This window comes from Lissotriton vulgaris, chromosome 2_1, assembly GCF_964263255.1.
Source record: "Lissotriton vulgaris chromosome 2_1, aLisVul1.2, whole genome shotgun sequence".
Classification (NCBI taxonomy): domain Eukaryota; kingdom Metazoa; phylum Chordata; class Amphibia; order Caudata; family Salamandridae; genus Lissotriton; species Lissotriton vulgaris.
Window position 1 is genome coordinate 1883000953 of NC_141687.1, and position 27207 is coordinate 1883028159.

The following is a 27207-nucleotide window of genomic DNA, read 5'->3' on the forward strand; positions in this document are numbered from 1 at the left end:
CGAAGATTAGCAGATATTAGCAGCCTCCCCGCCAATTCAATAGAGGTTTCTACACGGGTGCCAAGGCACCTTAGCCTGCTGTCCCATTTATTCTTTTGTACCTCTAAATCACCACCCTTAGTATCTAAGAGTAAGTTATACAGTGTACCTATACGTGCGTTTTTCCTCACAGCTTCAATAACTGGATTTGCATCCATATTCCATTGTGTTAGGTAGTCGCAGATTTGCAAGTATTTAAAGAATTCAAACTTGGGAAGGTGATATTTATCGGTTAGCATTTCAAAAGACATCAACCCCCCCATTAGTGTATAAATCACCATTATATATTGAATCCCTTTAGCCCACCACCTATCCATGATCCTGTCCCAAAATATCGGTGGGAAGAGTGTTGTGGCTGTTAGCGGGGTGTACCGAGATACCTTCTCTAATCTAAAATACTTTTTCACTGCTTTCCATACTCTGTAGGCAGTATTTAGGACCTTTAAACCTAGTATTTTTGTAGTAGTTCATCTCAAGATTGATAAAGAGCCGATTTTTGGCATCACTGCCCAACAGCATTTGATATATCGATGGAGCTTCAGCCGCGCTGATTGGTTCTGCCACGGTTAATAATATATTCATATGCTGCAGAATACATACAAAATAGTATATGGGGAAATCAGGCACAGCCCAACCACCTTTCTTTTGTGGGAGAGTCATATATTGCATGGCTCTCCTGAATTTACCCTGAGCCCACAAAAATCTAGCACATATTGACTGTAACATTGCCAACTGGGGACGAGGGATCTCCCGTGGTATAGATCTAAAGAAATATAAAATTTTAGGTAGCATAAGCATTTTAAGGACATTGCATTGTCCTACGATTGAGAGATGTAAGCATTCACACCGGTCCAATTGTTTTCGCACATCATTTAAAATATTACACCAATTAACCTCCACCAATTACTTTAAACATGACCTCAGCATGATCCCTAGATATGTTACCTCACTCAAGACCCTGTGATCGTCAAATGCAGTTATATTAGAACATAAAATTTGTGTCTTTGCAACATTGAGTTTATATTCAGAAGCGGCACCAAACTCTAATGCCAGTTGCTCTATTTCTGGCAAGGCTATAACAGGGTTCGACGTTACCACTGCCACATCGTCTGCGTACGCAAACACACGATAGTGCTCTTGCTGCCACATTACCGACTCTATCCTTGAGCTTTGGTCTAACATTTTTAAAAATGGATCTATATACAGGGAAAATAGCAGGGGAGAGCAGGGGCATCCCTGCCTTATTCCCCGTGTAATATGTACTGGGGTAGATTCTAATCCCAAAATACAAATTCTAGCTGTTGGGCAACTATATAGAGCTTGTATAGCGGTAATGTAATTCTGTTTAAAACCCAGAGATCGTAATATAGGCTATAAAAATTCCCAAACGACCCAGCCGAAAGCCTTTTTGGCATCTAATAAAATCAAACTGAGTTCACTCCCCGTGGTACTGGCTATATCTAACAGAGTTACCACTCTGCTGATGTGATTGGTTGTCCCCCTCTCGGAATTGATATCAACAGGGCTATGACTTCAGCCAACCGGGTCGCAAGGATTTTGGCATAAATGTTGCCATCTGCGTTTAAAAGTGATAGGGGCGATATGAGAAGGGTTGCTCAGCGGGTTTGTCCTTTTTTTTAAGAATATGATACTGACCTCATCCAATGTTAGGGGGGAAGCACCTGTCTGGGCCTGTTGAAAAGTGGCGAGCATATCAGTTTTTGATATTCCGAAAAAAGTTTTTTATATTTCAAGTGGAAGTTTATTGGGTCCTGCGGCTTTACCCAGTGCTAAGCGATTAACAGCTCTTTCCAACTCCTTGATAGTGATAGGGGCCTCTAATAGTTCTATATCTTGTATATACACATTTTTATCTTTATACTTCTGTAGCAAAGATTCTCCTACTTGCGGGTCATAACCCTCCCCCGTATACAATGCCTCATAAAAATCATAAAAACACATTACAATTCCCAACATCAGTTTCTACAGGATTGCCCCTGGAGTCTACCACTGAGCTGATCCTCTGAGCCGCCTCTTTAGATCTAAGCTTCTGTGCCAGGCAGCGTCCGCTTGCCTCCCTGTATTCATAGTTTAACTTCTTATTGATAGAATATTTCTTAGCTATCTCTTTGCTCCAATGAAGATTTATTCTGGCCTTGCCCCGGGCTACTTCGGTTTGAAGAGCAATAATCTCCTGACCAGGCGCGCAACACCGATTGGACTCACCGGGCTTCAGTCCCCCCCGTCGTGTGTGGCAGCCCGGGATGAGACAGATCCCGGGCACACACAGAGCCGCACCCAAACGTTTCACAGGTCTTTAAAAGACCATTTGAATGCTAATTAGACCTTGTAGTTGTTTCACCCCTTCTAAGAGCCCCCTGCAGCTCCACTCTGCCTACTGATTGAAGGTTCAGACCCCCCGAAATTTTTTCTTAGCCCCCCGAAATTTGGCTCTAGTTGCGCCTCTGCTCCTGACCACCAGTATACCTTGCATAAGTTTTTCTTCTGCTACAGTTAAACTAGCATATAATTCCTGCGTGGTTGCTCGCATTTGTTTTTTTTTATATAAACCGAAGCTGAGATTCTCCCCCCTGAAAGCCACTTTAAAAGTATCCCATACACACCCAATCCCAGCACTGTTCCGATTTGTGACAAAAAACTGCTCAACCCATGTCTTCATATGAGTCAGAAAACTTTCATCTAATAGTAACTTCCTTTCAAATAAGAAAGCTTGCGGTTTAATTCCAGTCCTAAATAGGCTCAGGTTTAATACTAAAGGGCCATGGTTTGAGGAAACCTGTGGATATGCCTGTATTTTAGCTCCAGCTAGCAAGAGACCTGATATAAAAAAATAATCCAGCCTTACCAATTTCTGGTGCGGACAGGAATAAAAGGTATACCCAAGATCCTCCCCTCTTAAGGTAGCCCAAGTGTCCACTAATCCATGATCCACCAGAAGCGACTGTAGCGCTCTAAATACCCTCGGTTTTCTCCCTTTATACAGTTTGCTATTAACTTGCAGAGCATTAGGCTCAAGATGTATGTTTAGATCACCGCACACGATCAGCGGGGTGGGCCATAGGGCCAATTCTACATTCAGATGGTCTATTATTAAAATTTAACCCATATATGGAACATATCGTACACTTCTGAGTACCAATCTTACATTCCACAATAGCCCACCTACCTTGTTTGTCTGCCAATGCTCTACCTGTCCTGTCCCTTGTATCTGATTCTTAGCCAGAATTGCAACTCCCGGTGTGGTAGTGGATTGTTCTGTACGAACCAGTACTGTCAAACCAAATTCCGCTAATAATTTTCTTTTGGCCCATGCAATATGAGTTTCCTGCAAGCAAATCAGATCACTCTGAAGCATCCACAACTCGTTTGCGATGTGTTGCCTTTTATTATGGTCATTCAAGCCACTTACATTTAGGGAACACACCTGTATACATCCAAATATGCCACTATCCCCCATCTGTTTTCCCTATATCTTTAAGCTTACAGTGTACCTAAGGCCAATGAATTTCCTGTTTCTCTTCACCATACCATCATGGATTGTTTTTACTAGTGCCTCATTCCACTCACCAACCCCCACCCAACCCTCTTCCCCCATACAAGGCTCCAGCCGTGACCCTCCCCCTCCCAGCCCCAAACAAAAGGCTTGGAGACACAGAGTCTCCGTGATGGATCAAGCTTTTCCTACCCCTGGAACCCCACTACCCCTCCCAGTGTTAAAACCACATAAGTATTCACCGTCCACCACGTTGCATTGCATTCCAGCCCAACCCAAAGAAGAAGAAAAAAAAATGACACGGCCAATGTATGTACCGCCCATGCGCCACTATGCACGGTTTGGAATTGTCCCACTGTCCTGGTCACATATTGACAAACTGAGATGTTACGCCTCACTCTATCATTGGAAGTCACACAATAGCATGCCTGCTCTATTAAATGTTATTTTCAAGTCACTGAATATTGACAAGATTGTTCCATACCTAGAAATGTGTCTAAAACGTTATTTCTTTTCCGTCCTTTCCAATTTTTTTCCCCATCTTTGTGTTATATTTTTATGTTAATTGTTATATATGTATGAAAGGCAGCTGTATAAATTCAAGACATGCATGCTTTATAATACTGTCCTGAAGATGATGCCACACATCTGAAGTCTTGAAATCCAAAGGTCAGCACCTATGTACCATATGTCTCTTAATACCCTGAATGTATTGCACAATGGTACCATGATTTAATTAAGTCTGTCTACTGAATACAAGGAAACAGACCGCTTTGCTCGTTTTTGCCTGAAAATTGTTGTTCTGTCTTGTTGTCTGTGGGTCACAGGCTGTGCCCCCTTGACATCACTTTCAATTCCATGTTATTTTTTTATATCTGGCAAAATAAATCCCTGTCCGGATGGACAAAGAACATATTGTCTATTTAACCTATGTTGATTCAAGTTGTCAATTTTCATGTTCTAGAGACCCCTGTCTTTAGTAACAATAGTTTGCTTACTGTGGCATGGGATTATTGATCTGGGCTTCCACAAAGACAGACCATAGTTCTTATGTTACCTCTCTCCTGTCTTTCTTTGTCCTGTGAATGTAGTTTGTGTGTGGCTTCTCATATGTTCAATGGCGTTAGTGCCAACATTTCCTTCCTTTAACTAGGGAATTGTGTGTGCCGTTCTTGGTAAAACTTATTAAGTATTTTAACCTGAGAGAGGGCCCTGGTCTGCATGTGTTTTAATGTTGAATCCATGATAAGTCTGGTAGTTTTAGTGGTCAAAGTATGAATCTTTTTGGGGAATCCTGATTTTGATCTAATCGTGGGGGAAAATGTACCTGGTGCACTGTTATATTTATGCTCTACAAGCTCAGTGATATGTACAGATGCATCAAATAATTCAATATGTACATTTCATCAACACAATTAACAATGCATGTGAAGGATTGCAGCATAGGAAAAAGTGCATTTGTCAACAAAAACAGTATCTGAATTATATCAACCTTTGGCGTTAAATACAGTTTGTGAGAAATAACAGCACCTTCATATGGAACATTGAGTCGTCGATGAAAGAATGCAATATTTTGGACAATCTTTGATCAACTTTTGTACAAAATACTGTTTTCAATAAATATCATCACCACAACATCACATGTACATTAAATCAATCTCAACAAAAGCTAACATAGAATAAATGATGACCTTGCCAAAAATCGCCTAGCCCACTCCTAGCTCATGCTGTCCTGTGACCGTTTGCAATAAATAACAGCACTGCAACATCACATATACATTACATCAATCTCAACAAAAACTAACAGAGAATAAATGATGACTTTGCCAAAAATCTCTTAGCCCACCCCTAGCTCATGCTATCCTGTGACAAGGTTCTGATGTAGTCTCTTACCCTCTGTGACAACTACTTCAGGACGGACCTCTGCACCGTGGATTCAGCAGAACTTCCAATCAATTGCGATGTTTGCACAACTTCCTTGCTGCACAAATGTGAATCCGTCCAGGCAGGGCCTTCTTCCTTTGGCTGCAGTCGGGTTCGAGGTGACAATCAACTCTGATGGTAGCTTGCCAAAATGTAGCTTGAATATAAAATACCTTGAAAAAACAAGAGACAAAAGGCGTTTGGCAAATCAGGATTTAATTAAACAATGCAGCTAGGAGAACAGTTACAGGCATAGGGTCTGGGGACTGTTTCAACTCACAATCCATCTGAAATTAGTTTATATACAATTCATTGAATGCCATAAACGGTTCTGGTGAGCCTTGTATGGTAAAGACTGTGGGTTGCTGCCTTGGAATCATAAACTAATGTATTCCTTATTTATTTTATTTGAAAAGTTTGATATAGCGCTGGCTCTTTACATGAGAAAGCTCTCTGAGTCATCAGAGATGTCTTAGATGGTAGACCTCGCCCACATTTGGTTCCGACTGATTTTATTGTTGACTGTGCAAAGATTGACCTTGAACAAAATTACTTTATGTTCAATGGGGGTTACTATGGCCAAGTAAAACGTGTAGCCGTGGGTGCAATTTTTGCACCTGACATAGCAAATCTGTTTGTTGTTTCTTTTGAAGATAAAGTGATCTATAACAACAATCCCTTCCACTCACATATAAAGAAATATTTGAGATACATTGACGATGTATGTTTAATATGGGAAGGTACTTTAAACTAGTTTGCAGGAGTTTCATTCTTGGTTAAATTAACAAGACAGCAATCTTCAATTTATGATTGAATATAATAAATAGTCAATCATTTTTTTTGACTTAACAATTTGGAATGATGGCAGGCAGCTATCAGTGAGCCTCTACACAAAACCTACAGATAGGAATACGCTTTTAAAATACACTACTCATCATCCGCACAAATTGCGAGATAATCTCCCTTTTGAGCAGTTTTTGCGATTAAAACTTAACTGCACCAGAAGGGAATATTATTTCAGAGAGGCAAAAATATTTCAATCCAAGTTGGTGATGAGAAACTACCCTTACAGATTGGTTAAACGATCGCTAAAACGTGCCTGGTATTGTGATCGCCAGTCCTTACTATAAGTTAAAAATCAACAAGATAATGAATGTAATTCCACTACATGTGTTACTACGTTTGGAAAAGAATCCAATACACTTCAAAAGATTGTGTTAAAAATCTGGCACCTTATACAAAAAGTAGAACCACATTTGAAACAACTCTGGCTTGCATTTAAAATTGCTTAAGGTTTTACCTGAAACAGCAGCCAGGCTTTTGACCCTCCCCCTACTGAAACCTGAGGCTACATGTCAAGGCACTCTTTCCCCTTCCCTCTTCGACAGTCCCAACAACCCTACCTCTGGGCTTGGCCTGCGGAGACCCATGGTACTACTTACCACCTGCTAGGAAAAGGTGGTCAATGCAACATCATGGAATAGGAAATACAGTGCAGCATCCCATGTAGTAATTCCATGGTGATAGTTATTCCTTATTCTGATGGATCTATCATGTAATTGCATAGTACTGGTGGGTGTTACTGCACGATACCAGTACTTATGGGTGTGTCATTTGCACCCCGCCATTACTGTACAACTTGCATTTGGGGCCTATGGGTCAATAGATGTTTCAGCAGGATTTCTCTTAATATTTGGTGTCTGTTTCAGCAAAAATTCCCCAGTCAATCTCAATCTGTCAGGCTGACTCTATGCAGATGTCTCTAACTGTCAAAGTATCTTTGTGACTTCCCTGGACATGTTCTCTTCACATTGACTGAGTAAGGAGTATCAGCAGTACCAGGGCTTCAAGTGGGATGAAAAAACTAGGGGGTCTCCCAAATGGGCATGGCCAATGTAATTAAGGGCGTGGCTTAAAACACATATGCTAAAAGTCTGTATTTTGCTATTTCTGTCATTGCATACAGATATATGATACAACAAGTAACATCATACCCACAAGTCAGGACATGTTGGCTTTGTCAAAGGATGTTAGTTGCATAAGAAAAATAAGCAGCAACTATGGCTTATTGTATATAATATTGAAAAACTTCCACTTAAAGCCCTGGTGACATCACAACAATGTTGCTGCTCCCGAGTTTCAATAAGAGAAGGGAAATCCAGTGAAAAAATGATTCTCTTTAAAGGATTTCCTTTCCCTTACAACGCTCTTTAAAGGATTTCCCTTCACTTACAATGCTCACCTGGCAGGACGTCATGCCGTAACTTCTCCACTAGTGAGAAGTGAGCAGTGTGAGCAGGGGCAAATCTATGTGCCTGCTGTCACTGCAGTCCAGAAAAAAACGAAGGCCTATGTCAAGGCACAAAACAAAGCCCGATAGAGACCCATTTCGAGGCCCCCTTTAAAAAAAACTGCTGGTGCTCAGCACCGGTGAGACCCGGCCCACTTAAATCCCTGAGTAGTACTGAAAGGCACCTGTTTCTTTGAGTGTTCCACGTTGTGCCATGTGCAGAGGCATATTGCCATGTGAGGCTTGTTATAGTTAAATCAACCTTTTCTTATATTCAACTCATTATTTTTTAATAACATATTTGTCTCTTAACTAGCAACATGGCATAATTCTGTTTTTAATTCATGCACCGAAAAATATTACCACTCCCATTTATCTTTGTGCTTTTTCATCTATAAAAAATCAGCATAGGAGTTTATTCTTCACAACATGCCTTGGTTTGCCTAAAAAGTAGTCCTAAACCTGCTTTATTATATTCACCAAACTAGTATTCAGTGGGACTAAATGTATCATCAAGAGTTCATATTGAGACTTTTTCTAGTCTTTTCTTTGACTGGCATTGATGGTCACAACATGCCTTTTTACTGTGTCACATTTTTATGTATATGTGTTATTGCTCGCCAAATTGAAACACTTTTTGTGTTTTAAATTACAAATCCATGTTGTAAGCGCCCTTTTTTTATTAAATTCTAAACTTGGGACGGGTGAAGCACTCTTGCACAGCCATGGCGAACACCTGCCGGCCAATGATCAACTTTTAGTTATGCAGCCCCATAGCACAGCCTTTACCACCACCTCCCTACAATCAAATGTGGGTACCAATGACCTTCTGGCACAGGACCTGCCTATCCCTGCCACTCACAACCACGCTGGGGATCATGGCTCTACATTTACATCAATGCCTAAATTTTTAAATGTTCATTTTGACCTTTAAAACTGCAGCTTTTGATTCTAAGCTCAATATTAGAATGTGAGATTATGGTCAAATTGTTGTATCTATCTGTCCTCAAGCTCTGTAATGTAATAAAATATGTTAAGTAAAACTGAACTGTACATTTTGCTTTCCATTACTGTTCCCAGGTATATACTTCTCTTACAGAGTAATCACATTATTATCCTGCAGATCATTCTATCCCCCCACCAAGACCGTCCCAAATATTTTAATTATTTTTTATTGTTATTTATAAATATTGATTAATGACACCTTTCATACACCATCATCGAAAAAAACACTGAAGTTAAGGAACCCTAGGATTTGTGGGGGCCCCGGGCGAAGGGGAATGTGCGAGACCCCTCTAATTTACATAAGTGACACCTTCAGGTCTCTGGAAGCTGTTTTGTGCAGACTCCTCCTGGACTGCAGCTCCCCTCTCTGCCCCCTACAAGCACCTCTTTCACAGCTCATATCGGGCTGCAGGTCTGAGAATAGCTTTGGGGCTGAGCGTTAAAACGGTCCAGATGGTAAAGTGCTGGCAATGGGTGTCCCGCAGTGACTCTCAATGGGCAGTCAAGCAGGAGGCCTAATTGCAGGACAAAAGTGTCTCCTTGCAACTGGCTCAAGATGAAGTGTCCCCTCCCCTAAGCCTTCCAACACCATCCCTGAGAGGCCCACGGAAGGGGCCCCCCTCTTGTACGCCCAATTGCAAACAGACACCTTTCTGCAATAGGATCAGCAGGGGCACAAGAGTTTTGGTGGTGGGTTGCACTAGTGCAGGGTCCCATGGTGGTGGGCTGAGTGCGAGGCCCTGGACAGCTGCCCACACTGCCCATGCCTAGCGCCGGCCCTGACCCTTTCAATGTAATTGACCAATGCATTACACATCCTCACACTAGTCTGCTCTTCAGATGGCTGTCTCTCATGATGTCCTGAACCAAACTTCATAATATCACTTTGTCTTCTATGTTCTTCACAATACAGCTCCTCGGTTCGAGTCCTAGAATCCAGACCCAATTTTCTGATTTCCCTAATTAATGAGGAAGTGTCTGAGAATGTGTCCTTGCTTCCCACGCATTCCACAGACATTCTGCCTCTTTCTAGTGACCTTACTCACATGGTAAGCATAGGTACCAACAGGGGCGGATTGGCACTGCGGGCACTCAGGCATGGGCCGAAGGGCCGGTGTCTCAGTGCACTCTGTGGGCCGGTTTTTTCCCCTTTACCAGTCCACAGAGAGCACTGACAGGGAGAGGAAAGCAGCTGCCGGTGTTGTCGTTTTAATCTCCCCATGGGATGATCTCCCCCATCCCATAAACCCCGTAGCGGGAGACCAAACAGATGGGGGAGAGCATCTAGTTAGCCTACAGCTGTATTTGTAAGCTCCCCTCTGAGTACAGGGAGACCAAACCGAGGGGGGAGATCATCTAGTTGGAACGACCAGTTCAGTGATATCAGCTGTGGCTTCTCCTTGAGCCCCTGCCCTGCCAAGCTATCACAGCTGATGGTGGTCTGGGGAGGGGTGATTGTGTGCCAGATTCGGCCTCCCAGGGAGGCAGGTGTTGCTCAGGCCTATGAGCCATTTTCACCTGGCCCCCCTGGGGCCCAGCAGCCCAGAAACAGTGTTTGTTTTAACACCTCCCACAGCCCTTCATTCAGGGCATAGTGGGGAGGAAGAATGGGTCTCACTATGGGTGCCAGGTGGTGTGGGGAACTCACACCATCTTCACTTTAGCCCCACCCCCAGGGATGGCCCAGAAGCTATGTTTTTGCTTTAGCCCCTCTCCTGCCAGCCATTGCACTGAGGCAGTGAAGGACTGGGAGGGCTGAGTAATTTACAAAGAGCTGGGGCCTCACAGTTTTCAGGTGCTCCTGCACTGGAGGGCTGGGGAATCTTTAATAGAAAGGGGCCTCAGGTGCTCCTGTGCTGGAGGGCTGGGGAATTATGTTTTAATAGAAAGAGGCCTCACTGTTTTTCAGGTGCTCCTGCTCTGGAGGGCTGGGGAATAATTTTTTAAGAGAAAGGGGCCTCACTATTTTCAGATGATCCTGCATTGTAGGGCTGGGGAATAATTTTTTAAGAAAAAGGGGCCTCATTGTTTTCAGATGCTCCTGTGCTGGAGAGCTGGAAATATTTTTTTAATAGGAAGGGACCTCGCTGTTTTCAGGTTCTGCTGCGCTGGAGGGCTGGGTAATCATTTTTTAAGCGAAAGGGGCCTCGCTGTTTTCAGGTGCTCCTGCGCTGGAGGCGGTGGAAACATTTTTAAGAAAAAGGGGCCTCGCTGTTTTCAGGTGCTCCTGCGCTCGAGGGCTGGGAATAATTTTTTAAGAGGAAGGGGCCTCGCTGTTTTTCAGGTTCTGCTGCGCTGGAGGGCTGGGTAATCATTTTTTAAGCGAAAGGGGCCTCGCTGTTTTCAGGTGCTCCTGCGCTGGAGGCGGTGGAAACATTTTTAAGAGAAAGGGGCCTCGCTGTTTTTCAGGTGCTTCTGCGCTGGAGGGCTGGGAATACGTTTTTAAGTTGCTCCTGCGCTGGAGGGCTGAGGAATCATTTTGTAATAGAAAGGGGTCAAGCTGTTTTCAGATGCTCCTGCACTGAAGGGGCTGGGAATAATTTGGTAATAGAAAGGGGCCTGTCTGGTGCTCAGCTTGTAGAACATTGTCTGTCACCTTGGCCCTGTGTCCTTCCCAAGAACAATATCCTCCCACTTACATTCCTTGTGTGTTTCATGAAAGGGCATGCCTGCGAATGTGGGCCATGCGCCGTGAATGTGGGCCACGCCCCGCGAATATGGCCCACGCCCCGCAAATGTGGGCCACTTTTTTCGTCAGTGCCCGGGCCAAATTGTGATCCCAATCCGACCCTGGGTACCACTTACTGTTTTGTGGTTTATTACAGTATTTCTTAACCTAGACAGATGGAGAAGGACAACATGGCTGATCTAGAGTATCCACTATGTTATCGTAGGCCTTAGGCCCGCATGCCTAGCAATGACGGTACACAGACACTGTAATAGGTACTGGAACTGGCCCTGGGCACGTGCGCACGGCCTCATTTATTGGCAGGGTCTCCTGACAGGTGACTGGGTACAACAGGAAGCTGAACACTAGAACGTGTCCAGCAGGACACTACATCCACCAAGCTCAATGTGTGCCTTCTCAATTTAGCATGGGTGTAACTTCCATTGGTGCAGCAGGTGCAGTGGCACAGGGGCCCAGCGCTGACGGCCCACTAATCACTGATTATTGTTGTATTTCACAATTAAAACAGGGGCCATGGGGGGGGCTTTTCCTCATTACACCAGGGCGCTTTACACACTGTTGCACTGGCTACTCTACTGGTCGGCAGGTTAGGGGTCACTTGAAATTCGCCCTGAAGTACTTTCATTGATTTACCCCGCTCCGGTAAGTTACACATCGAATCCGCGGATGTTGTTCTGGAGACCGCCCTGTACAAAGCCCAACACTCATGCTCGCCGTAACGCGAACAGGGCGCACGGAGGTGTTAAATGCAGGCTCTGCTATAAACAGTCATGAGAAGAGATCAGGCTGCCTTGAGTTATCCCAGTGTTTACACTGGGCGCAATTCATTACCGCGGGATTTAAAGCAAACAAGTGCAATTCTAAAATGTTTGAAGTTTAATCTAAGCAGCCGTCTGCACAGTACGCGCCTTCGAGGGCTGGTTTGGCTCAAGCCGGATCAGACGGCCATGAAAGTGTTTGGTGAGTCCAGGGAGTAGGCGGACTGTTCACCTCAGAACGGACCCCCTCGTGCTGCTGCTTGAAGTGGAAAACCCCCTCTCTTTCTCTCTCTCTTGCTCACATACACAGGAAGACTCTTGTGCACTTACAACAGGTACACATTCTAACCCACGTTTACACACATACACCAGTACATGCAGACAACGCGCATTAACACACAGTATGAGGGCGGGGGACTAGGGTGCTCGACCACCTTAAAAATGTTTTCTGCAGAAAATAGTTGGGTACAAGGGATTTCAGTCGGGTATAGTGAGTTGTCTGCGTGATTTCAACTTGGAGTTTTACATACACAGACAAAACCCTTGCTCTTTCATATCTGTTTTGAAGGTTCGTAAAATGCAGGTTAGTTTGGAAAATATTGCGTTTCAAACACTCCAAACAATACTTACTGACTCTTAAGCGCCCCTCATGCCCTGTTTCTCATGTGATGTATTTCCGCAAAATACACCAGGGTGATTGTTGGGAAATGTGCTCCCCTCCAATTTTACTGAACAACTTATGCTCCTACACACAACACACTCTAACATATACAGACATGCACCACACACAGACACTGCACACGCCACACTCTAACATATGCAGATATGCACCACACACTGACACTGGCACTGCACACACCACACTCTAACATATACAGACATGCACCATACACAGACACTGCACACACCACACTCTAACATACACAGACATGCACCACACACAGACACCACACACAACACTCTAACATATACAGATATACACCACACAGTGACACTGGCACTGAACACACCGCACTCTAACATATAGAGACATGCACCAAACATAGACACTGAACAGTCCACACTCTAACATACACAGACATATATCACACACAGGCACTGCACACACCACACCCTTACATATACCACACACAGACACTGCACACACCACACTCTAACATACACAGACATGCACCACACACAGGCACTGCACATGCCAAACTGTAACATATACAGATATGTACCACACACCGGCCATGGCACTGCACACACCACACTAACATATACAGATATACACCACACACCACACTCTAACATACACAGACATGCACCACACACAGGCACTGCACACACAACACTCTTACATATACAGACATGCACCTCACACTGACACTGCACACACCACACACCACACAGACACACAAGTCAAACATATTCCATTGAACTTTGAGACAGAGATGTTTAGTCGACCAAGACGCCCTTTTAGGAGTATATCGCCAGCATCATTCTTAAAAAAAATAACAGTTTTTTATGGACTCACTTTCTAGTGTGAGATTTAACAACACATTGATCACCGAGATACGTATTATCACCTCAGAAGGAAATATTACAGGGCTTAATTACAAAAAATCAGATGCTATAAATCTGCGGAATAACAGCTACTAAGGCTGGGCACAGAATGGGGAGTTGATGAAACGTTCGGTGTGTATGGAGCCGACTCCTTCACTCTGCAGGGAGATTTGCTTTTCACACAGCACCAGTGAACTGAGGAGGGATTCAGACCTGGACGGAATCCAGCTTGATGTACCGTGTTAATTTACTAATACCAGGGTATCAGTAACGCCAAGAAGTGGAAATACTCCCGGTGACCGGGTTTTGGGGAATAACATACATGATTCCGAGTTTCTGTTTCCCATTCATTTTACCTGGCGATCGAGTGAACATGGAAAATCTGGAATACAGTTAGGCAGGCAACTTCTGCTACCAGCTCTAAAGGGATTACCGGGAGGATGCGGAATGAGGCCCTTAGTATTTAGACTCGTTGGCACTGGTTAATTTCCATGTTTCTTGGCAATTCTGTTCAGTCACGTAAAATTAGAGTTGCAGTACAGGCACTGATATTAAATTAGATTTTCATTTAGTAGTTTGTGGAGCACAGAAGATACTCGAACACCTTTAGAAACTACAGTCATCAAAAAAACTGAAACCTGACAAAATAACCTAATAATCCTAGGAAAAAAAGATGTGTATCAATAGTTACACATGGGAGGCGGGCAATGGGGAAACAGATCCACAGTCCAGCAGCTTAAGTAGGGATCCCAACAAGGAGGGGATCTGCTCCATCAGTGGCTAGGTAAGTTCAGGAGATAATGAATCTGGTGTCAGGAGAGATCCACACTTGCTCCAAAAGTTCACACGTGTGGCCTGCCGGTGTGGGCTTGTGGTCAACAATGGAATATATTTGAGTTCTAGATTCCAGAATTAGACTGAGGTTCGATTACATAACTGTGGCGGTTACACAGGTTGCAGTAATGATGGGGCAAAGTGAGGGAGAGGAGCGGTGCGTGGGTAACTTCCCTAACAGTGCTCTGTGAGCATCCTGAGGAAGGGAGCATTGTCAGGAGGCTGCATGTTCTAATGCTCCTCTGTAGGCCGTAGTTATGAGCAGCTGGTGTGCACTAGGAGGAAGTCAGTGGGAGATTAGGAAAATGACTCAGTTCTGTCATGAAGATTTTCATGATTGCTTCATCTTGAAACCAGTGTACTTATTCTTCTCCACCAAGCCAGTATCTACAGCATAGTGTGTGAATATTTTAACTTATTTCCTGCTCCGGTTAGGACCCCACACTTAGATTAGAAGCCCGGGGCAGCATTTAGTCTAGTGTTCCACAAGGACTGAAGACATAATGAGGGTGTCCAGGATGTTGCTGGGACAGAAGGTGATGGAGGTTCATCATCATTATTTAGGAGTTCAATCAAGTAACACACGCTGCCAGTGTCACTCACCGAAAACTAGGTCGAGCTGATGAAACACAAGACAAGTAAAATGTGCAAGATGTAGGCTAAGTGCAATTGGAATGAAAAGTGTGGCACTCTATTGTGTTACTTTTTGCAGTTTTCTTTATACAATGTGAACTCGACCCGAAGGTATTGGAGCGCTTTACAAAAGCACCAGTTTACTTCACACAAGGACAGCTTCATTTTTGGTTGGCACAGGAGATTACGTTTTTTTGCCCAAAATCACAGGATGTTGAGCCAATGCCAAAGCTCAAACCTGGTTTACCAGCTCCAAAGTCGGCAGCTCTGGCCGTAAAGCCACACCCTCTCTCTCTCTCTTTATGCCTCAGTAACAGGCCCAGAGCAAGCTGCTAGTGTGAAGAGTTAAATTTTCATGGATTCCCTGAACCAGAGGTGTTTAAATTCCTTTCTCGGTCTGGTGTCCAAGCATACCAGGGACTGTAGCCCTAGATGGCCAATAATCACCCTCCATTAATTTTTTCTTGAAGGTAATATGCAAGCTGGCCAGTTATAGGTTCCTGACTGGAGAGGAATGGAAACTCGCATACTGCAAGTAGGCCGGTTATTAGTTCTAAGAGGCCCTGTGTAGCGTACAGTAGCTTTTCAATTCCATCGACTAGACATGGAGCCAGTAGAATACATTCGAGCTTGAACCTCCAACGAGTTATGCTTCTAAAGGTCACACTCATTGGTCCTAATGCAGTCATTTCACCAAGCCCAAATATCACCATCAGCATAAACATTTACTCCAAATGCACAATTCGAAGTCCACATGAACAACAAAAAGCACGCAGCTGATGTTTGCGGTGCACTTATTTAAATACATTCTTGCACAAGAAATTTTCTGCAAGGGCACGTTTTGCAATAAAATATTGTGCGAAATGAGAGATTTGCATAATTGCATTTCACATATTTTCGATAGATAAATATGTGAAAGCATAGGAAGACAATACAGCCAAATACTGGACATAGGGGTAAAGCAAGTGAGAGTCCTAACCTCATAACAGGCTTACTAACCCAAACTTTAGGAAACCAATTCTAGATGTAACTTCTGATACAGGGGTGAAAGGAGCAATATAGTTTCTACCTCTCCATCCTGCAGACGATGAAGATAATTCAGGAGTTTCATAGCCTGCTGTTCTCTCTAGTTTTAATTTTGAAACTGAATTGAGTTTAATGTGACGATGATGATGGCGGTTAGTAAACAACAGACACACCAATAGAGTTACTAATTGAAAATTAGAAGAGTTGGCAGAAACAAATGGAACAAAGCTACTACGGAAATATGCCTGATTGTAAAGTCTTCCTCTGTTGAGATATCTTGTCTTTTACTATCTCAGGACAAGACAGAGGAACACACAGAAGATCTAGATGTAAAATTGGAAGGTACAGACATTTTTAGATAAATACGCCACCTCTTTGTCAGTGTTTAGTTCTGTGCCTCACTTCTGAGGGTGCTTTTCTCCTTTTCACTTCTCTTCCACCTCTGTTGTAGTGTAGTTCCGATAGTACCCTTTCCTGCAGGACCTACGCTGTTTACAGATAACATATATTCTGTGGGCTTGGTGGCAAACTGAGTCTGTATACCCCCACCGAATATGTCAGTCTATGTTTTTGCATTAGCTAGCTTGCAGTGCCACTAGAATCTCCTGTTATCAGAGAGATTAGTTTGTGCAACTTCAGAACATAACAACCTCAGACGCGTGGAAACAATATATTACTTTTGTACCCAGTCACTCGTGCTTGCTTGTTTTGCTCCCAGAGAGATACACCGAAGAAACAGTCAAACGTGTTTACAATAAGAATTTATTGTATTGTTAGTCTTCTCATGTAAAATAAGTGCACCACTACAACTGTAATACAGTAGCAGAGATATAGAACCAGCAGTACAGTGAATAAGAAGAAATAGTATTGTTCTACCATTTTGTAATAGTCATGAACACATACATGAATATGAAATGCATTTTATAAAATAAAGTGCGTACTCCTTATATGCCTGTCTAGATGTACCTAAGTGTACCTAGCATGTGAGTAGGTGCCTAAGAGCCTCAGTCTAAGAGCCAAGAATCCCGCTAGAATTTAGTTGAACCCCCATACCTGAATAGTGAGAGTGTGGGACTTCGTCCTGGACTTGAGCTGAACACCCCGCAAGGGATCGTCAGACCACTGTCAGCTGGAGCGATAGCATGCCGGAGCCGCAGCATCTCTGGTCAGTGTTTCGGCCTTGAGGTCTCGGATCCCTCCCGCTTACTGATAGCAAAAGGTGCTGTATTTATACAGTCTATGTGCGTATGTTCCCCATTGTTTAGTATGAGGATGACATTGGGGATTGAACCTTGTGTGTCAATGGGAGAGGTGAAGTGGATCTCCTGTAGTGTGTTCTCCTAATTATTCATATGCGCTAAGGATGACGTCTTAGCAATATCGATTGAGAAAAACCCACCCTCTGCATGGAACTAGGTGAAAGGTTTAGCCCATAAAAGGCTACAGTCCTTATAAGGCGTTATGTCCATAAAAGGCAGTCTGTCCTTATTTCAAGTTATGCCCATACAAGGTTCGTTCCTATGAAATGACGGGGAGACGATGTGTACGATGTTCATTAGACCTATATCACCTTGTTATTTGGTGAAGTCATTACTTCTGCAAGTAGGATTAGTGCCAGGAAGTACACTAGTCATTCTTACACTTGTGTTGTTATGGCCTTTCCCCTGAACCTGTTCTATATAGAACTTCCACCACCCCACGCCCCACTGTCCTGTCCCATCTGGCTCACCCCACGGCAGCAATGCTTCACTGCTGTGTTCTGATTGCCACTAAGCCTGCCCAGCACCCCTCACATTTCCTTGAATTGAATACTGAGAAGGCAGCACAATGTCCTATCAAGGCAACCCACTGTCCTGACATCATTCTATCAACCAGAAGAAGGAAAAGGGTGCTAAGTGTGTAGGATAAGCAGCTGTGGCACCAGCTTTGCCCCTCAAAATATCAGTTGCATCCACTATTCCGATGCACCTCTGTCTTTGCTTTCATACACAGAGGCACACTACTTCTGTAGGAATTTAAAGCTTGTATCACCCGTCAACAAACCAATAGAATGTTACAAAATGTCCATTTGTGTGGTGCTATTCCAACGAGGTTTGCAATTTTTTTTATTTTAAGCGAAAGGGGATTGAGTTCCCACTGTAGAGAATGCTGTGAATCCTGTAAGTCACAAACTATAATGCTATTTATCCTGCAAGTCATAAACTGTCATATTGTTCATCCTGCAAGTCACAAACTGTAATGTTACTCATCCTGCAAGTTACAAACTGTAATGCTGTTTATCCTGCAAGTCATAAACTATTTGTTCGAAAGTTTTGGAAAAGCATGTTAATAACCAGTTATCTAAATTTGTCAATGATAACAATCTGTTGCATTTCTCACAGTCTGGGTTTAGAAAGGGACACTCCACGGAGTCAACCTTACTAGGGGTCACTGAAGCCATCCGAATGGAATTAGATGGAGGGGGCACGGCGGCACTCATTCTCCTAGACCTGAGTGCTGCCTTCGACATCATCTCCCACCATACCCTGATTCGCACGTTGGAGGATATAGGAATACAAGGGAATGCCCTGAGATGGCTGGAACAATTTCTGTTACACCGAACTTTTCAAGTCTTCTCCAAAAATAATTCCTCTGACTTTCAGAAATCTCTGTATGGGGTACCTCAGGGCTCTATATTGAGCCCACTTTTATTTAATATATATGTTACCCCACTAGCCAAGGTTGCGTAAGAAATGGGTCTTACTATTTATTCCTATGCGGATGACACACAATTAGTGTTCTCCCTTGCATCCACAGACAAATCTGATCTCTCCCCTCTCCGCTCTGGACTTCTGAGAATGGCTGACTGGCTCTATGATAATAAACTAAAATTGAATGCAGAAAAAACAGAGCTACTCATTTTTGGTAATCATAAGGATCTTTGGGGCCCCATTCATTGGCCAGTTGAAATGGGTCCGTCCCCGGTTGCGGTCCAATCTGCCCGCAATCTAGGTATAATTATTGATAACAAATTATCAATGCGTGCACATGCCACAAAAACGGCCGCAACTTGTTTTGCCATCCTTAAATGGTTAAGGAAAATACTTTGGCAACTTCCTGATGGGGCACAAAGGACAGTAATACAGGCCTTAATAGGGTCTCGATTGGACTATGGAAACATTCTTCTCCTCGGAACTAATTAAGACACTATTAACCGTCTGCAGATTGTACAGAACGCCGCAGCTAGGGTGCTTCTTCATCTCCCAGGGCGCACTAGCATCTCAGAACACCTGAAGAAACTGCATTGGCTGAAAATCGCCAACAGAGTGAATTTCAAAGCACTCTGTTATATGTTTAGGATCAGTATGAATGAGGCACCTTCCTATCTATGTAAACTGGCTCAGAAATATGTACCATCATGCGCCCTTCCATCCATGACACAAGCTAAATTTGTTGTCCCTAGAGTTAAGCGAGCACGTCTGGGTGGACGCTCATTCTCTTATTTGGCCCCTGTCCTATGGAATGCCCTTCCACTTAATCTGCGGTTGGAATCAAACTACCTCCAATTTCGCAGGGGATTGAAAACTTGGCTTTTTAATCAGTAACTCTCCCTCCTCCTAAGTCTCAGTTCCCTTAATCTGATCCAAGGGCCGGGAAACCCTCAGGGTAGCTGTCGCGCCATACAAATGCACAAAATAAATAAAGAAATAATAAATAAACTGTAATGTTGTTCATCCTGCAAGTCGCAAACTGTAATACTGTTTATCCTGCAAGACCTAAACTGTAATGTTGTTCATTCTGCAAGTCAGAAACTGTAGTGTTGTTTATCCTGCAAGTCATACACTGTAATGCTATTTATCCTGCAAGTCATAAACTGTCTGTAATGTTGTTCATCCTGCAAGTCACAAACTGTAATGCTGTTTATCCTGCAAGTCACAAACTGTAATGTTGTTTATCCTGCAAGTCAAACACTGAAATGGCAGTCATCCTGCATGTCACAAACTGTATTACTGTTTATCCTGCAAGCTACAAACTGTAATGCTGTTAGAGCTATTGCAGCCACTCATCCTTTGAAGCTGAAACAATGTCATACTATCAGCATCACCCTGAATGAGCCCTTTCCTACCCACCTTTTGAACGAAGGACACCGAGTCAGTTTGAGCAGGCTCAGTCCCATAACTCACAGGACCTGTCCAAGAGGTGATGTATGTGTACCCGGATGACATCATGCCAAGCCTGTGGTGGCTATTCCAATGTGATTTAGTGAGCGCACCCTCTCCGGAGATCACTACCCCTCTCCCGACCTCTAAGCACCACTTGCACGTGTGATACAAAATGAAGGAGGCATTTTAATTGGTTAATGCCCCTACTGCAGAGATCTCTCCATAACATGTGGGTTACATCTGAAACTCAGGTTTAGTTTTTCTTAAATATACGCACAAAAGTTTCTTAACCCTTCATTTTCAAAGTAGTCAGACATTATGTAATGCAAATGACGCTAATGTGCTTTAAATGCTGCACTTGCTATGCTGGTGTGGGCACCTGTTTAAAATAATTAATTGCCAGTGCCACGCGTACCCAGTTTAAATGGTCTATTCTGATAATTTCCAACCTCAAAACTGTGCTGCTCTGAAACGCACGAATTATTTGTCTTGAAATCCTTTGAGACCCCCTGGGTAAGTAAATATAAAAAAAATTCTAAAGTCATACTCCAGAACCATTCTCACTATGCCTGTGTAGCGCATGTGTGCAGTGCTGCTCTGTGCTGTGTTATTAGAAATCTATGTTTTCAAGTCATTCAATGCAGTGTCAGCTTTTAACATTGTGCAGTATTTTCAGACTTAAACTACAGATTTCAAGCTCCAGCCTAGCAGAAACAACTCTAACTTTTATCCTAACAATGCTGATACAATGTTGACATTGTGTTTGGTAATGCTAACACCTAAGGCAGAAAACTATATACAAAAATAAATATATGAGTATGATGTATTTAATTATAGGTTTAATAAAACATTCCATGCCTTCTTTTGGTACCTTGGTTTCTTCAGACAAAGATGTGAGGGTGTACAACATTATTGGAGGTAGTTAGAGCAGATGGGTGATTAGACATGTCACACATTCTTTTTCATCACGTTGCTGTTCTGTGTTGAGTTCGGTTAATACCACATTTGAATGTTTTTCAAATGCTTGACAAGCTGCATCTTACCTGCCAACTTACACGTTGCCACCAGGTGACCCCCGATATTGGCTCCTATCACACAATCTCGCATGAGGAGCCGATATCACACCTGGTGTCAGGGAAAACGAGCTGAAAACCACTTCAGAGAGTAGATTCAAGCTCGTTTTCCAAGGCTTTGAACTGCTGACTTCCATTAAGGGGTGTGAAAACACCTCAGGGCCTCGGCACCAGCCTCAACAAGCCTTTTATTTGGGGGGTGGAGGGTGCTTGGGGGCAGGCTGAGGTTCAAAAGTGCCTCATAGGTACTTCTCAGCACAAGGCCCTGCCCCATTCAAGGCTTCGCCCTCTCAGCACATAGGGGGGGTGCTGTTCTTCAAGTTGGCAGGTATGCTGCATGTAGTTGGTTTTCTGATCTCAAATTCTGGCTGAGAGCATTCCAGAGAGTAGGCTCTTGCTCACCCTGTGATTGTCACCCATGTTTTATTCACTTGAATGACTAATGGGTGACCCAATGAGAGGGCACTGAGAGGAAGTCTTTGGTTGTGGCATACTGAAGTGTCATTACTTGCAGGTATACTGGGCGTTTGCCACAAATGCTTTATTGATGGCGCACAAGATGCTGAGTTTGGCCCTGGCATCACTAGACTGAGAGGAGCGCTGGGAGGGCAGGTCTGGTGTGTTCTGAAGTCTTTGGAGCCTGTTGATGCTTTTTTGAAGGCTGGTGTATATATTGCCATATTTGCTACAATTTGCACTATGTGATGCGTTTTAGACAGGGACTATAGTCCGCTCAAATCTGTAGAGGAGTCGAAGGACTTAAAGAGTGAAAGAGAGCTGCACTTTAAACCATTTCCCACAGTGATCACTTGGGAACAAAGAGAGGTTAGCATTGGAAAGAGTAATCCCCAGGTTCCCTGCTTTTGGTAAGGTGGAGTTTGGCGTTGTGATCATTGAGGGGCAGGGTGCAAGTAGTGATCAGACTCACTGGGAACTTGGATCGCGGTATTGGTGCCGTGCATGCAGAGGAGGCTATCCATCCAGTTGACCATGTGGTCCTGGCATAAATTTATGCTCTTTGGATTTTCTGAAATCTGCTCTCTCATTATTTTTGGATTAGGGGTGGGTGAAGCACTCAAACCACAAGAGGCTGAAGGGAGAACAGAAAATTACAAAGAATAGAGAAAAGGGTAACAGTAACGTCTAGTATCCTACAGGAAGCCAGAAAATTGGGCGAGATAAGGGTTGAAAATTCGCAGATAATGATCTTTCCAGATTATAGCCAAGAAGTGCAGAAAATGAGACTCTCCTTCGACGCGGTGAAGGCAAAACTTAGAGACCTAAAGATCCAATACATGCTCCTCTTCCCAGCCAAACTCAAAGTAATATATAAAGAAAGTACGCACTTTTTTACACATCCGGATGATGCATGGCAGTGGCTAGAGGAACGCCCGCCAAAGCAAAGACGAGAGGAGAGAGAGCGAGATGCGGCAGGGGGTGGCCCCACAACCGGGAACCACTAGAAGTTGGTGAAACCACAAAGCAGACGCAGAATAAAGGGGATGAGGAAGACGCAAACAACCCCGTATCCTTCACAGACCCGGACTCCCAGGTCACAGCAAGACTCTGGTACCTCGCAGCAAGACAACCAAGCAGGTTCTAGGTTCCGCCCCTTGGAAGTCCCGGAGCGCTCTGGGGGAGAGGAGGACACAGGGGGTGGCATGTCAGCAAGCGAAGAGGAGGAGGACCAGTCCCTACACCCACTGGTGGCAGCCATCAATGAGCTGGAGCGGGATCCCGCAGCTGCAGATATTCCGGCGAAGGGCGAGAGCAGGGACCCTCACAAGTGAGCAGAATTGGAGCTGGATGGACGAGATATCGGCTAAAAGGACTATGAGCACGCAAGTGACTTACACGCTCCCCAATTTTATTTCTACCTTTCTTCTTTTCCACCGAATAGCCGCACAGGATTGCTGACTTTGTGGGATCATATCCTTGACAGTTGTTCTTTGATAGACAGGTTGGGGTTTTATCGGTAGAGGAGAGGGGTATCAGGGAGGGTGACAGACCTTTTCCTACCAGTAAGTCCTATTGTAGGAGGGGGAGGTTGATGGGACTGCAGGGGAGGAAGGTGGGTAGGGGGAGCGGGAAGAAGTTGGGGTTATTCATTGAGTCAGAATGCATGGGTTGTATGTTCGGGGGGAGGGAGGATTGGGGAGTTGGGAGACACTGGGGGGGGGAGAGGGGAGGGGAATCCATATCATGAGGGCCGCACGACCTGACACCACAGACACCAGCCACACACAAGAGTCCGGCGATATAGATCAGACACTAATGCAGGACGTTGGGTGATACGAGGGGACAGGAGCCTGAAAGAGAGGGTTTTACGGTATTAACGTGGAATGTAAACGGCCTGGGTAGCAGGATAAAGAGGGGCCTAGTGAATGCATACATAAAAAGGCAACACCCTGACTTAATACTCTTACAGGAGACACACCTTAAAGGGACACACTGCGCTTTGCTAGCTAGAGGTCTATATAAAGTATTGGCGCATGCAGGATATACTATGGGCTCGAGAGGGGTGGCCATACTGATTAGGAAGACCACACCGTTCGCCACTACCCAGACGTGGACGGACCCACTGGGGACTTATGTCGGGGTGAAGGGAATGTGGAAAAGATGAGAATACACGATAATCTCGGCATATGCCCCCGAAACTGCAAGCCGCTACGCTTAAGGGGGTTGCGGCGATACTATTGGACACTGCTGACACCACACAGGTTCTCGGGGGGATTTCAATGACGTCATGGACCCAGCGCTTGACAGAACGGGAGCGAGCTCTAGAGATAAGACTCAGACTGCACTATCCAAAACAATAGCTGAAATGGGGCTGATAGACGTATGGAGGTGGTTGCACCCTGAGGGTAGGGCCTTCTCCTTTTTCTCGGGCTCCCATAAAGTGTACTCGAGGCTAGACTATATCTTCCTGCCCAGACAAAACTTGAAGGTGGGGAACGTAGCAGAATACAAGGCGAGAGGGATCTCGGACCATTCCCCACTCTTGGTACAGGTCTGAGGTGGGAGACATGAAGGTAGAGGCTCCTGGAGACTGACAGCCTGGGATTTACAGAATACCACTATCCTAAGGGTATAAGGGCAGACGTCAAGGTCTATATCTCGGAGAATGAAGGGACGGTTCAATCCAGGACAGTTTTCTGGGAGGCGCTTAAGACAGTCATGAGAGACAGGGTGCAAAATAGATTGGTGGTGGAGAGAAAGAAACTCACATTAGAAATAGAGGCGCTGGAGACCCGTGTACTGGACCTAGAGCGTAGGTATCAGGAATCAGGGGAGATAAGGGTCCTCTAAATGCTGACAGATGTGCAACAACAGTACCGGGAGGCGGCAACTGGGGAGGCAAAAACACAGGCGCTGGCCACACTACACAGACTGTATGATGTAGGGGACAAGTCAGGGAAACTGATGGCATGGCTCAGTAGGAAAGAGCGAGCAGCTAGATGGGTAGAGCAAATTAGAAACCCCCAGGGGGAGCTGCTCCGATCCGACACTCAGATAGCGGAGGCGTTCGCTGCCCATTACGAACTTTTCTACCGGGCCAGAGATCTTGGGACCAGTGAGGACGCACTGCACTATATGGCGGCAGTTGAACTGTCGACATTGACCACCGAGGCTCAACAGGGTCTTGAGGCAGATATCACGATGGACGAAATTAAGGTGGCCTTGGCCAGACTGCGGACCGGGAAATCACCGGGTCCAAACGGCTTCCCAGGGGAGTTTTTAAAGCGGACGGCAGACCTCCTAGTGCACCACCTCAAAGGGTTGTTCGAGGAGGCGACTCTGGAAGGGAGACTCCCACCAGACTTATGTATGGCAATAATAATACTGATACATAAAGAGGGAAAACCGAAAGAGGACTGCACATCGTACCGCCCCATCTCCCTCTTGAACATAGAGGTGAAGTTGTTAGCAACGGTCCTGGCGCTGCAACTGCGGGCGGTAATAGACGGGCTGATCCACTTGGACCAGACGGGCTTCCTCCCCGACAGGGCCACAAGATTTAACCTTCGACGCACAAACTGGCTCCAGGAGGTCCAGGGGAGGGAGGAGTCGCATTGGTTCCTATCCCTCGATGCCGAGAAGGCATTCGATGCGGTCCATTGGCCGTTCCTAGAGGGAGCACTAATTAAGTTTGGATGTGGCCCACAATTCCAGAAATGGGTAAACTTGCTCTACACGGAACCCAGAGCTACGGTGAGAGTGAATGGGGTAGTCTTTCGAGACTTCCCGGTACGGAGGGGGACCAGACAGGGGTGCCCGCGATCCCCCCTCCTCTTTGCACTTACAATAGAGGTGCCAGCGGCCAGGATACGTTAGAATGAGCTGATTAAAGGTTTCAGAATGGGGAGAGATGACCTAGCAGAGGAGAAAATATCCCTGTACGCAGACGATGTCCTGCTCTACATTACGCACCCGGAGACCACAATCCCGGAGCTGTTCGAAGACTTGGAACAATACGGGAAATATGCCGGGTATCAGATAAATTGGCACAAGTCGATGCTATATGACCCTAAGGGGCGAGAGTCTTGGCCGACATTGCCTGGACGCTTACTGACGACATCGGAGGGGTTTAACTACTTCGGAGTATACATTACATTGGACCGGAAGAGGTCGTTTGAGCATAATAGTGAAAGGATAATAAGGAACTTTATTGAGGACACAGCCCAATGGCGACAGCTGCACCATGTTGGGGAGAGCAGCGATGTTCAAAATGATCACTCTATCCAAATTCCTATACGCCATGCAAAATGAGTATTATCCCCTACCACGAAAGGTGTTTGACAGGATTAACTTAGGTCCTTCCTGTGGCTGGGTAAGCAACCAAGGGTGGCGTTGAAAACACTACAACGCCATCAATACAGCGGAGCGCTGTCACTGCCAAACCTGGAGGCGTATTACTGGGCGGAACAAATAGCTCTGATCAATGACTGGCTACATATACAGGCGGACCACCCCACATACGCCCTCGAGCGATACAGCATGTCTGCGCAGACACTAATGTACTACCTATACGGTGGGGAGCTGTAGAGGAAGCTTCTCCCGGCCACAACATTTACCTTAGGGTTGTGGGACAAAACCACTAAAGGTATCGGATGGGAGAAAAGAGCCACGCGTCAAACGCCAATCTGGCAGTGTAATTGGCTGCCAGAACTGCACAAGTTGAAGGGCTTCCAGAGATGGGACGATATTGGGATATTGACCCTGGGGGACATACTCGCGAAAGGAGAGCTGAAACCGTTCTCGGCCTTGAGGGCAGAGTATGGCCTGCATCAAGCGCAGCTTTTCAAATACGCACAACTTCGGCACGCCTGGAGAGCGGAGCAGATCCCGTCGGACACACTCCCTGAATATGCACCACTTGAGGGTAGATTGCTGCAAGAGCGTATACAAGAAAAGGCAGTATCACTTACGTAAAAAACACTACAGAACAACATGGCGGACGGCTTGGTCAAACTCAGGGAGCAGTGGGAGAGAGAAGTTGGGTTGATGGATGATGTGGATTGATACACAGTTTTAATGCATCCTAGAGAGGTAGCCATAAAATCCAGACTAAGACTAATTCAATTTAATGTGCTCCACCGTACCTACTACGACAGAGAGAGAGATTGCATAAGATGGGCAGAGCTGATAACGCGAGATGCCTTAGATGTCTTGCCGCGGAGGGGAACTTTTATCATACTGTTTGGCTGTGCCCAGTGATCCAGGGGTACTGGC